General features: G+C 42.5%; 1 protein-coding gene across 2 annotated transcripts in view; it reads left to right on the top strand.

Moving 5' to 3' along the window:
- Positions 1-12,726, top strand: part of LOC106582011 (interleukin-1 receptor accessory protein-like 1-B) — a 308,398-nt gene that overhangs the window by 285,586 nt on the left and 10,086 nt on the right. The window lies entirely within an intron of this gene.

Raw genomic sequence — 12,726 nt, 5'->3', positions numbered from 1 at the left:
CTCCCCTTCCTCTCTCCCACCACTCTCCGCTGATTCACTCTCCTCTTCCTGTCTCCCTCTACTCTCCTCTCGCTCCACTCCTCCGTCCTTGCTCCACATCTCTATCCCTCCAATTATCTCTAACTCATCTTCCTCCCTGCCTTTTGCTTCTGAGCCCTGACTCTCCACATCACATCCTTTTCTTTCACTGACCTAGTGGAACAGAGTAACAGAGGGAGAGGAGCAACAAATAGGATACAATAGTGGTCAGGAACATCATCTCTCTCTCTCTCTCCCTTTCACACAGTCTCTCTCTACCTCTCACACTGTTTCTCTCTCTACCTCTCACACTGTTTCTCTCTCCCTCTCACACAGTCTCTCTCTACCTCTCACACTGTTTCTCTCTCCCTCTCACACTGTCTCTCTCCTCCTTCCTCTCTTTATTTCTCTCAACCATACACAAACTCTCTTCTTAATATGGGGTTTCCATAATAAATTGTTTGAAACAGTTACACGCCTCCTATTCCACACACACACTCTCTCTCTTTCCTCCAATCAACTCTTGCTTTCTTGCCTGACAGACTAACTACAGAGTTCGCCAATGTTAGCTGATTAGTTACAAATCTGGGACAGTTTCCAAATGAGTTGCATCGGTAGACACAGGACAAAACAAGCAACTTGTTAGCTGGGTACGTAAACAAATATCCAACTCAGCTTATGAGCTCCACTGTGCAGGCATCTTAGTCCCTAACACGACCGCTAAGCTGTCAACTAAGCTGTCAACTAATAGGAAAACCTGTGATTATCTGCACCTAGCAAACATGACAAACCATAACCTAAGCCCAACAGATAAACATGAATTACTCTAGCCTTCATTTTGGTGGCTAGTTAGCTGGTTGTCTTGATGGCTAGCTAGTGAAAGTGACAGCTGAGGTTGACGCTTCGTGAGCGCAGCCGAAATTTACTGCTACAGTACACACACCTTTTCTTGCCTGACAGACTACTGTAACTACAACAACAGGGTTCTAAAGGGAGAATTATTAATAATGCAGCCAGATCTTGGATCAGTATTTGATCATGCATTCCTTATTGTCCATGCCGCCATTACCCTAGGCCCGCTCTGATCCTCTCACAGCCCTGGCTTTACTACCCTGATCACTATACACATCCTCAATGGGACGGACACACACACAGAGCGAGAGAGAGAGAGACAAGGGGTGGGAGAAGAGGGTGAAGGAGAAGATGTATAGAAAGTAGGGTGTGATAAAGAACCTTACAGAAAACTTTTTTTTGCACATGTTAAACATTATTTCACATGTGGTCTTGGAACACTTCACATGTGATGATACAGTATTTCACATGAGATTTCACTGGTGATGCCGTGCAAACATTGAGTCATTAGGATGTCAACTGAACATCACAGTCTTTTCAATTTACATATTTGACACAAATGATTATATTGTGTATGTTTATACAATATTTATTATTCAACATATCAGATTTGAACTCACAACCTCTGGGTTCACATAATTTGGATCTTGCTGCTATGCCATCATGTCTGTGTAAATAATTGATTTCACCTGTTTTCCTACACAGCTTTTTTTTTTTAAATACCCTCAAGAAAAACGAGTATATTTATCAATGTGATTCAGGAGTATCATTAAAACAGAATAATATGCACCACCAACATTAGACAACTATACAGAAAACCCCAAAATTGCTGAGATAAATAAATGATTTCAATGTTTTTTTTTTTTTTTATATTTCACCTTTATTTAATCAGGTAGGCTAGTTGAGAACAAGTTCTCATTTACAACTGCGACCTGGCCAAGATAAAGCAAAGCAGTGCGACACAAACAACAACACAGAGTTACACATGGAATAAACAAGCGTACAATCAATAACACAATAGAAAAAAAGAAAGTCTATATACAGTGTGTGCAAATGGCGTGAGGCGGTAAGGCAATAAATAGGCCATAGTAGCGATGTAATTACAATTTAGCAAATTAACACTGGAGTGATAGATGTGCAGATGATGATGTGCAAGTAGAAATACTGGTGTGCAAAAGAGCAAAAAAGTAAATAAAAACAATATGGGGATGAGGTAGGTAGATTGGATGGGCTATTTACAGATGGGCTATGTACAGCTGCAGCGATCGGTTAGCTGCTCAGATAGCTGATGTATAAAGTTAGTGAGGGAAATATAAGTCTCCAGCTTCAGCGATTTTTGCAATTCGTTCCAGTCATTGGCAGCAGAGAACTGTAAGGAAAGGTGGCCAAAGGGGGTGGTGGCTTTGGGGATGACCAGTGAGCTGTACCTGCTGGAGCGCATGCTACGGGTGGGTGTTGTTATCATGACCCGTGAGCTGAGATAAGGCGGAGCTTTACCTAGAATAGACTTAAAGATGACCTGGAGCCAGTGTGTCTGGTGACGAATAGGTAGCGAGGGCCAGCCGACTAGAGCATACAGGTTGCAGTGGTGGGTGGCATAAGGGGCTTTGGTGACAAAACGGATGGCACTGTGATAGACTGCATCCAGTTTGCTGAGTAGAATGTTGGAGTTATTTTGTAAATGACATCGCCGAAGTCGAGGATCGGTAGGATAGTCAGTTTTATGAGGGTATGTTTGGCGGCGTGAGTAAAGGAGGAGGCTTTGTTGTGAAATCGGAAGCCGATTCTAGATTTAATTTTGGATTGGAGATGTTTAATATGGGTCTGGAAGGAGAGTTTACAGTCTAGCCAGACACCTACGTATTTGTAGTTGTCCACATATTCTAAGTCAGAACCGTCGAGAGTAGTGATGCTAGTCGGGCGGGTGGGTGAGGGCAGCGAAAGTTTGAAAAGCACGCATTTAGTTTTACTAGCGTTTAAGAGCAGTTGGAGGCCACGGAAGGAGCGTTGTATGACGTTGAATCTCATTTGGAGGTTTGCTAACACAGTGTCCAAAGAAGGGCCAGATGTATACGGAATGGTGTCGTCTGTGTAGAGGTGGATCAGGGAATCACCCGCAGCAAGAGTGACATCTTTGATATATACAGAGAAAAGGGTCGGCCAGAGGTCCGGACAGCAGGCCCTCCGATTTGACACACTGAACTCTGTCTGAGAAGTAGTTGGTGAACCAGGCGAGGCAGTCATTTGAGAAACCAAGGCTGTTGAATCTGCCGATAAGAATGTAGTGATTGACAGAGTCGAAAGCCTTGGCCAGGTCGATGAAGACAGCAGCACAGTACTGTCTTTTATCGATGGCGGTTATGATATCATTTAGTACCTTGAGCGTGGCTGAGGTGTATACGTGACCAGCTCGGAAACCGGATTGCACAGCAGAGAAGGTACGGTGGGATTCGAAATGGTCAGTGATCTGTTTATTAACTTCGCTTTCGAAGACTTTAGAAAGGCGGGGCAGGATGGATATACGTCTATAACAGTTTGGGTCTAGACTGTCACCCCCTTTGAAGAGGGGGATGACTGCGGCAGCTTTCCAATCTTTAGGGATCTCGGACGATACGAAAGAGAGGTTGAAGAGACTGGTAATAGTGGTTGCGACGATGGTGGTGGATAATTTTAGAAAGAGAGGGTCCAGGTTGTCTAGCCCAGCTGATTTGTACGGGTCCAGGTTTTGCAGCTCTTTCAGAACATCTGCTATCTGGATTTGGGTGAAGGAGAAGCTAGGGAAGCTTGGGCAAGTAGCTGCGGGGGGTGCGGAACTGTTGGCCGGGGTTGGGGAAGCCAGAAGGAAAGCATGGCCAGAAATGCTTATTAATATTCTCGATTATCGTGGATTTATCGGTGGTGACAGTGTTACCTAGCCTCAGTGCAGTGGGCAGCTGGGAGGAGGTGCTCTTATTCTCCATGGACTTTACAGTGTCCCAAAACTTTTTGGAGTTAGAGCTACAGGATGCAAATTTCTGTTTGAAAAAGCTAGACTTTGCTTTCCTGACTGACTGCGTGTATTCGTTCCTGACTTCCCTGAAAAGTTGCATATCGCGGGGACTATTCGATGCTAGTGCAGTCCGCCACGGGATGTTTTTGTGCTGGTCGAGAGCAGTCCGGTCTGGAGTGAACCAAGGGCTATATCTGTTCTTAGTTCTACATTTTTTGAAAGGGGCATGCTTATTTAAGATGGTGAGGAAATTACTTTTTAAGAACGACCAGGCATCCTCGACTGACGGGATGAGGTCAATATCCTTCCAGGATACCCGGGCCAGGTCGATTAGAAAGGCCTGCTCGCAGAAGTGTTTTAGGGTGCGTTTGACTTTGATGAGGGGTGGTCATTTGACCGCGGACCCATAGCGGATGCAGGCAATGAGGCAGTGATCGCTGAGATCCTGATTGAAAACAGCAGAGGTGTATTTGGAGGGCAAGTTGGTCAGGATAATATCTATGAGGGTGCCCATGTTTACAGATTTAGGGTTGTACCTGGTGGGTTTGTTGATACTTTGTGTGAGATACAGGGCATCTAGTTTAGATTGTAGGACTGCCGGGGTGTTAAGCATATCCCAGTTTAGATCACCTAACAGAACGAACTCTGAAGATAGATGGGGGGCAATCAATTCACATATCATGTCCAGGGCACAGCTGGGAGCTGGGGGGGTCTATAACAGGTGGCAACAGTGAGAGACTTATTTCTGGAGAGATTCATTTTTAAAATTAGAAGCTCGAATTGTTTGGGCATAGACCTGGAAATTATGACAGAAATTTGCAGGCTATCTCTGCAGTAGATTGCAACTCCTCCCCCTTTGGCAATGATGAGAGAATAGTCAGATTAACTGATAAGTAAAATAGCAGTGCAGATAGCACTCTTTTGCTAAGTGCAGAGATGTATTGTAGGTGATCAATCTGTAGACTTCTGAGAATGCTACAGACTTTTTGGTACAGCAGAAAGATCAGCGTCCCCAAAACTTAGAGGTTGTGAGTCCAAATCCCAGGTGTAGTTATATTGAAAAGTCAACACTAAGTGATCATGTTTGTTGACACTATTTTTGCTGAATAGCATACCACTAACCTTAAAACCCCCATACCATTCCATTCCAAACATGTGAAATGGGTGGTGGCAGGTAGCCTAGCAGTTAAGAGTGTTGGGCCAGTATTCAAAAGGTTTGCTGGTTTGAATCTCGAATCAGCTAGGTGAAAAATCTCTCAATGTGCCCTTGAGCAAGGCACCTAACCCTAGTTCCTCTGGATAAGAGCTTCTGCTAAATGACAAAAATTAACATTTTCAGTTAAGCTGTTTTCACATGTTGAGAGACAGAAAGAAACACGTGAGGTCAGTTGTTCACGTGAGACCATATGGTCACGTGAATTGCAGATTCAGATGTGAAATTTGTTTTCACATACAGTAGCAAGAAAAAGTATGTGAACCCTTTGGAATTATCAGGATTTCTGCATAAATTGTCACAACAATAGACAAACACAGTCTGCTTAAACTAATAACTCACAAACAATTATACGTTTTCATGTCTTTACTGGACACACCGTGTAAACATTCACAGTGTATGGTGGAAAAAGTATGTGAACCCTTGGATTTAATAACTGGTTGACCCAACTTTGGCAGCAATAATCTCAACCAAACTTTTTCTGTAGTTGCGGATCAGACCTGCACAATGGTCAGGAGGGATTTTGGACCATTCATCTTTACCAAACTGTTTCAGTTCAGCAATATTCTAAGGATGTCTTTTGTGAATCACTCTCGAGGTCATGACACAGCATTTTAAATCGGGTTGAGGTCAGGACTCTGACTGGGCCACTGCAGAAGGCGTATTTTCTTCTGTTGAAGCCGTTCTGTTGTTGATTTACTTCTGTGTTTTGGGTCGTTGTCCTGTTGCATCACCCAACTTCTGTTGAGCTTCAATTGGCGGACAGATAGTCTTACATTCTCCTGCAAAATGTCTTGATAAATTTGGGAATTCATTTTTCTGTCGATGATAGCAAGCTGTCCAGGCCCTGAGGTAGCAAAGCAGCCCCAAACCATGATGCTCCCTCCATCATACTTTACAGTTGGGATGAGGTTTTGATGTTGGTGTGCTGTGCCTTTTTTTCTCCTTACATAGTGGTGTGTTCCTTCCAAACTACTCAACTTTAGTTTAACCTGTCTGGGCTAGGGGGCAATATTTTCACGGCCAGATGAAAAACGTACCCAATTTAAACAGGTTACTACTCTGGCCCAGAAACTAGAATATGCATATTATTAGTCGATTTGGGTAGAAAACACTCTGAAGTTTCTAAAACTGTTTGAATGGTGTCTGTGAGTATAACAGAACTCATATGGCAGGCAAAAACCTGAGAAGAATTCAAGCAGGAAGTGGAAAGTCTGAGAACTGTCGTTCTTCTTTTGATTCTCTATCGAAGCTACAGTGTCTGTGGGGTGACGTTGCACTTCCTAAGGCTTCCATTGGCTGTCTAAAGTCTTCAGAAAGTGGTTTGAGCATTTTCCTGTCACTGGGCAGATAATAGGAGCTCATTCACTGAGTGGTCTGCCTGGCAACAAAGGGATTGGATATGCGCTGTCACGCGAGCACGCCGTTCCTTCTTTTTCTTCTTGAATGAATATGCTATTGTCCGGTTGGAATATTATCGCAATTCTACGTTAAAAATACCATAAAGATTGATTTTAAACAGCGTTTGACATGCTTCTAAGTACGGTAATGGAACATTTTGACTTTTCGTCTCTCGTTCCGCTCTCGCGCGTTATGCCTTTGGATAAGTGATCTGTACGCACGAACAAAACGGAGGTATATGTACATAAATATGGATTATTTGGAACAAAAACAACATTTCTTGTGGAAGTAGCAGTCCTGTGAGTGCATTCTGACGAAGATCAGCAACGGTAAGAGAATATTTCTAATACTAATTCTGAGTTTAGGTTGCACCAAACTTGGCGGGTGTCTGAATAGCTCACCGTGATGGCTGAGCTATGTACTCAGAATATTGAAAAATGTGCTTTCTCCGTAAAGCTATTTTAAAATCTGACACAGCGGTTGCATCCAGGGGTAGTCCATCTATAATTCTTTAAATAATTGTTCTATATTTTGTCAACGTTTATGATGAGTATTTTTGTAAATTGATGTGCACATTCACCGGACGTTTTGGTGGGAATACATTTTCTGAACATCACGCGCCAATGTAAAATGCTGTTTTTGGATATAAATATGAACTTTATCGAACAAAACATACATGTATTGTGTAACATAATGTCCTAGGAGTGTCATCTGATGAATATCGTCAAAGGTTAGTGCTTCATTTAGCTGTGTTTTGGGTTTTATTGACACATGTCCTTGCTTGGAAAATGGCTGTGTGATTATTTTTGTCTATGTACTCTCCTAACATAACCTAATGTTTTGCTTTCGCTGTAAAGCCTTTTTGAAATCAGACAATGTGGTTACATCAAGGAGAAGTGTATTTTTTAAATGGTGTAAAATAGTTGTATATTTGAGAAAGTTGAATTATGACATTTTGTTGTTTTTGAATTTGCCGCCCTGATATTTCACTGGCTGTGTCCCGCAGGTGTGACGCTAGCGTCCCACCTAGCCCGTAGAAGTTAATCTGTCCACAGAATATTTTGCCAGAGCATTGTGGAACATCCTGGTGCTCTTTTGCGAACTTCAGACGTGCAGCAATATTTTTTTGGACAGCAGTGGGTGTCCTCCCATGAACATCATTCTTGTTTAATGTTTTACATATCATAGACTCGTCAACAGAGATGTTAGCAGGTTCCAAAGATTTCTGTAAGTCTTTAGCTGACACTCTAGGAGTCTTCTTAACCTCATTGAGCATTCTGCACTGTGCTCTTGCAGTCATCTTTGTAGGACGGCCACTCCTAGGGAGAGTAGCAACAGTGCTGAACTTTCTCCATTTATAGACAATTTGTCTTACCGTGGACTGATGAACATCAAGGCTTTTAGAGATACTTTTGTAACCCTTTCCAGCTTTATGCAAGTCAACAATTCTTAATCTTAGGTCTTCTGAGATCGTTTTTGTTCGATGCATGGTTCACATCAGGCAATGCTTCTTGTGAATAGCAAACTTACATTTTGTGAGTGTTTTAATAGGGCAAGGCAGGTCTAACCAACATCTCCAATCTCGTCTCATTGATTGGACTCCAGGTTAGCCTCTCTGGGGTATGTGGGACGGTAGCGTCCCACTCGCCAACAGCCAGTGAAATAGCATAGCGCCAAATTCAAAACAACAGAAATCTGATAATTCAAATTTCTCACACATACAAGTATTATACACCATTTTAAAGATAAACTTCTCGTTAATCCAACCACAGTGTCCGATTTCAAAAAGGCTTTACGGCGAAAGCATAGCATTAGATTATGTTAGGACAGCACCTAGACAAGAAAATACACACAGCCATTTTCCAAGCAAGGAGAGGCGTCACAAAAACCAGAAATTAAGCTAAAATGAATCACTAACCTTTGATGATCTTCATCAGATGGCACTCATAGGACTTCATGTTACACAATACATGTATGTTTTGCTCGATAAAGTTCATATTTATATCCAAAAACCCCATTTTACATTGGCGTGTAATGTTCAGAAATGTTTTGCCTACAAAACTTCCGGTGAATGAGCACATCAATTTACAGAAATACTCATCATAAACGTTGATAAAATATACAACTGTTATGCATAGAATTAAAGATACACTTCTCCTTAATGCAACCACTGCGTCAGATTTCAAAAAAGCTTTACGGCGAAAGCACACTTTGCAATACAGTGCTCAGTCACCAAAACAAGCCATACAGATACCCGCCATGTTGTGGAGTCAACAAAAGTCAGAAATAGCATTATAAATATTCACTTACTTTTGATGATCTTCATCGGAATGCACTCCCAGGAATCCCAGTTCCACAATAAATGTTTGTTTTGTTCGATAAAGTTAATCTTTATGTCCAAATACCTCCATTTTGTTCCCGCATTAGGTTCACTATTCCAAATGCAGAAGGCGCGCGCACTAAAGTCCAGACGAAAAGTCAAAATAGTTCTATTACAGTTTGTAGAAACATGTCAAATGATGTGTAGAATCAATCTTTAGGATGTTTTTATCATAAATCTTCAAAAATATTCCAACCGGACAATTCCTTTGTCTTCATAAAGGAAAGAGAACTGAGCTCGTGCTCATGGCCGTGCGCGTATCTAAAATAATGGCCTACTGCCAGACACCTAACTCAAACAGCTCTTAATCGCTCCCCATTCACAGTAGAAGCCTGAAACAACGTTCTAACGACTGTTGACATCTAGTGGAAGCCTTAGGAAGTGCAATATGACCCCATAGACACTGTATATTGAATAGGCAATCACTTGAAAAACTACAAACCTCAGATTTCCACACTTCCTAGTTGGATTTTGTCTCATGTTTTTGCCTGCCATATGAGTTCTGTTATACTCACAGACATCATTCAAACCATTTTAGAAACTTCAGAGTGTTTTCTATCCAAATCTACAAATTATATGCATATTCTAGCTTTTGGGCCTGAGTAGCAGGCAGTTTACTCTGGGCATGCTTTTCATCCGGACGTGAAAATAATGCCCCCTACCCCGATGAAGTTAACTGACTCCTGACTCCAATTAACAAAGGGTTCACATACTTTTTCTTGCCCCTGCATGTAGTTTCATGATGCTTTTACATGTTGACACGTTATCACATTAACTTGACCTAAGATCACGTGATCACGTGAAATTCATGTTTTTTTTCATAACGGAGGTGTAAAAGGTAGAAGGGGTTCAACAAGTTCGCAGGAGGGAGAGATAGAAAGTGAGAGAAACCTCCCAAATGGTAAGTATCTTGTTAAAGTGACCAAATAAATAGAACATAAATAATTGAAATCCTTGTACTGTTTGTGTTTAGGCCCTCCAGCCAAAGTATCTTCCATTCAACTGCTACAGGGACGTGGATGTTTCCAAAGTTTTGCCTCTACTTCAGGCGAGCCTCCCACCCACCCACACTCTCCTGGCTTGCATGTCTATTACTAATGCATCAGCAGATGAACTTCAGCCCACGGAACCCAGGGAACCCACAAACCCACCAGGGTTCTATTTAAAGAACCCCGCCTATTGATTCCAACAAGTTACATTTCTATGGAAACGCAGGCCAATAAAATATCATTTGTGCCGCAGACGGCGACAGGGCTATTGTTGTTATAATATCATGCATGGTTAGGCATTAGCATGGTGTGTGTGTGTGTGTGTGTGTGTGTGTGTGTGTGTGTGTGTGTGTGTGTGTGTGTGTGTGTGTGTGTGTGTGTGTGTGTGTGTGTGTGTGTGTGTGTGTGTGTGTGTGTGTGTGAGAGAGACAGAGACAGAGACAGAGAGAGTCAGAGCGAGAGATTAATAAATTAGCCAAACAAATATGCCTCAGCAATATATTGTGATGGGATCAATGGGGTATTGAGCCGGTTCGGTTCACACCCGGTTGGCAGGTGGGCGTTGGATGAAATGATTAAAAGGAAAAGGGATACCTAGTCAGTTGCACAACTGAATGCATAAAGGGAATGAGTTATGAGGGGAAGAGGACCAAATTATTAGGATGAGGAACATGGGCTACTAACAGCTTACTACACAACTACACAACATACACTTAGTATTACTTTCTTAGCTACAGTATACATATCTCCCTGGCATATTACATAATTTATGCATCAGCATACAATACATTTTTGGACTCACCTTGTTGTGCTGTGCTCACTTAAACAGGAAGGTGGCGCGGCGGTCCTTCGTGGGCATATTTTGTGATCAGGAAAAGAGACCCTTAATATTAGATTTGCAACCATACAGCTAATCCACTGATTAGCAAGCTGATGATTGCTTTGCAATGCTTGCAGTTAGCCACTGATTCCTTCCAAACCACTCATTGTGGAATTTGCGATTTTCAACTTATTGTGTAATGTTTGTCTAATGGACGATGAGCACCGATACGTTTTATCTTTAATTTCTCTTCATATGACAAGGATTAAAAATGATTTGCCAGTAGATTGTCGACTTGATTCATGATGATGACTGCGAGCTAAGGTTTTGAAAGTATGATGTTGACATGATCAGTCCAATCAAAGCTACGGTAGATATAACGTGATTTGACGTCATTTTATCTGTGGCCAATGACCTTGAGCCTTCTGGGATGGTTACTTTTAATGTAGCTCTATGGCAGCACCCAAGGGGCTTGAATTTTCAAGCTCTACCCTTAGACTTGGCAGTGATGTAGTGTCCCCATGAGTGATAGAACACTGAGCCAATCATGGCGCAACACTCCGTATTTTCTGCTGGCTTAGCCCCAACACCACAGAAAGCACTGAGCTAGGCTGAAGCACCTGCATTTGGGAGCTGCCTCACTCTATAATGAGACCATGTTTGTATGTGGCTTTATTAACTCAATTATATATATTTTTCTTTTACATTATTTGCATAACATGCAAAACAGGCAAGCATTTATTTATTTTTTGTGCAAAAAAAAAAGTTTGCTCTGTCCCACCTGCCCTGAATGACGGGTCGCCACTGGGTCATTGTCATGCGCAATACATCTGGAACCAGGATACCAGAGAGAGAGGGCAGGGGTCCTAAAGGAAGTGGCAGAAATGTTCATTAAACATAGACCTACAATTGTAGCTCATGCCGCAACTCCTCTGTATTAACTAGATATGAGTATGGTAACATTGCACTGCTGAAGTTAATGTAACATTTGACCATCAGAGCCTGTATTTCCTGACAGTCTAGACTAGAGCCCCAGCAGAGCAGTAATGAAAATCTATTGTTGATTTCTGCCTCCTCCAGGGTTTTAGATAACATCAGCCAGACCCAGTCTAGTACCATTCAATCCCTATCTAACTCCCATTCACTTTCCCCTGCCTTGTTTGGTCTGGGTAGAAGTTGCCCATTAGGTACAGACCTAGGACCTGCTACCCTCTTCAAATTCTTACTTACTTACTGCTTGTGGTTTACTGTGTGGCTTACTTTTTTAACGCGGAAGGTGTTCAAAGTGTCATCGTGGTGCGGCAATGTTCTCCGTCGGCAGGTAATCTGTTTCACTATGGAAACTGGATCTTCAAAGAGGCTGCCTCTCTCCTCAACCCCCCCCCCCCCCCCCCCCCCCAAACCACGTCCACAAAGCCCACAATGCATTCTCAATTACAGGCTACAAACGTCTCCAACAAACACCTTACTGTATGTGCTCACCAAGAGCCTGGGGAGAGTATTTCAGAGATCAGTCATCCCTCTTCTCTACCACTCTCTCGCGCTCTCTCTCTCTCTCGCTCTCCCTCCCTGTCTCTCATCCTCTCTTTCTCTCTCTTTCTTTCTCCCCAGTGCTCACATGCATAGGCTACTCATTAATGCACAAACACACACACACACATTAACACACACACACACGCTCTTTCTCTCACACGAACAACCCCACACACAAACAGTCAGTCTCTCACCAGTTTTTCCCGTGCGTGCCTCTATGTACTGAGGGTCCTCTAAAAGTAGGCTAAGAAGCAGTGTGTGAAGAACGAGGGAGCATCATGTCTCCCTTTTCTTCTCCATCAGTCTCCACCAGCTCAGCGGGGGACACTCATTTACTTTATGGAATATTACTTTCTCTCCTTCCCCTCCGTTTCCATGGCAGCTGCTATAAAAAGATAATCTTCCCGACATTGTTGTTTGGTTTTTAACTCCCAGGAAGAAGCACCCTTATTGATTTTAATTTGTCTGATGTTTGGAGCATTTGGGGGAGATTAACATAGCATTCCTGTACTTGCTTCAGACTAAATATAC

Source organism: Salmo salar, chromosome 21 (assembly GCF_965601325.2).
Source record: "Salmo salar chromosome 21, fSalSal1, whole genome shotgun sequence".
NCBI lineage: Eukaryota > Metazoa > Chordata > Actinopteri > Salmoniformes > Salmonidae > Salmo > Salmo salar.
This window is presented reverse-complemented; position numbering and strand designations above follow the sequence as displayed.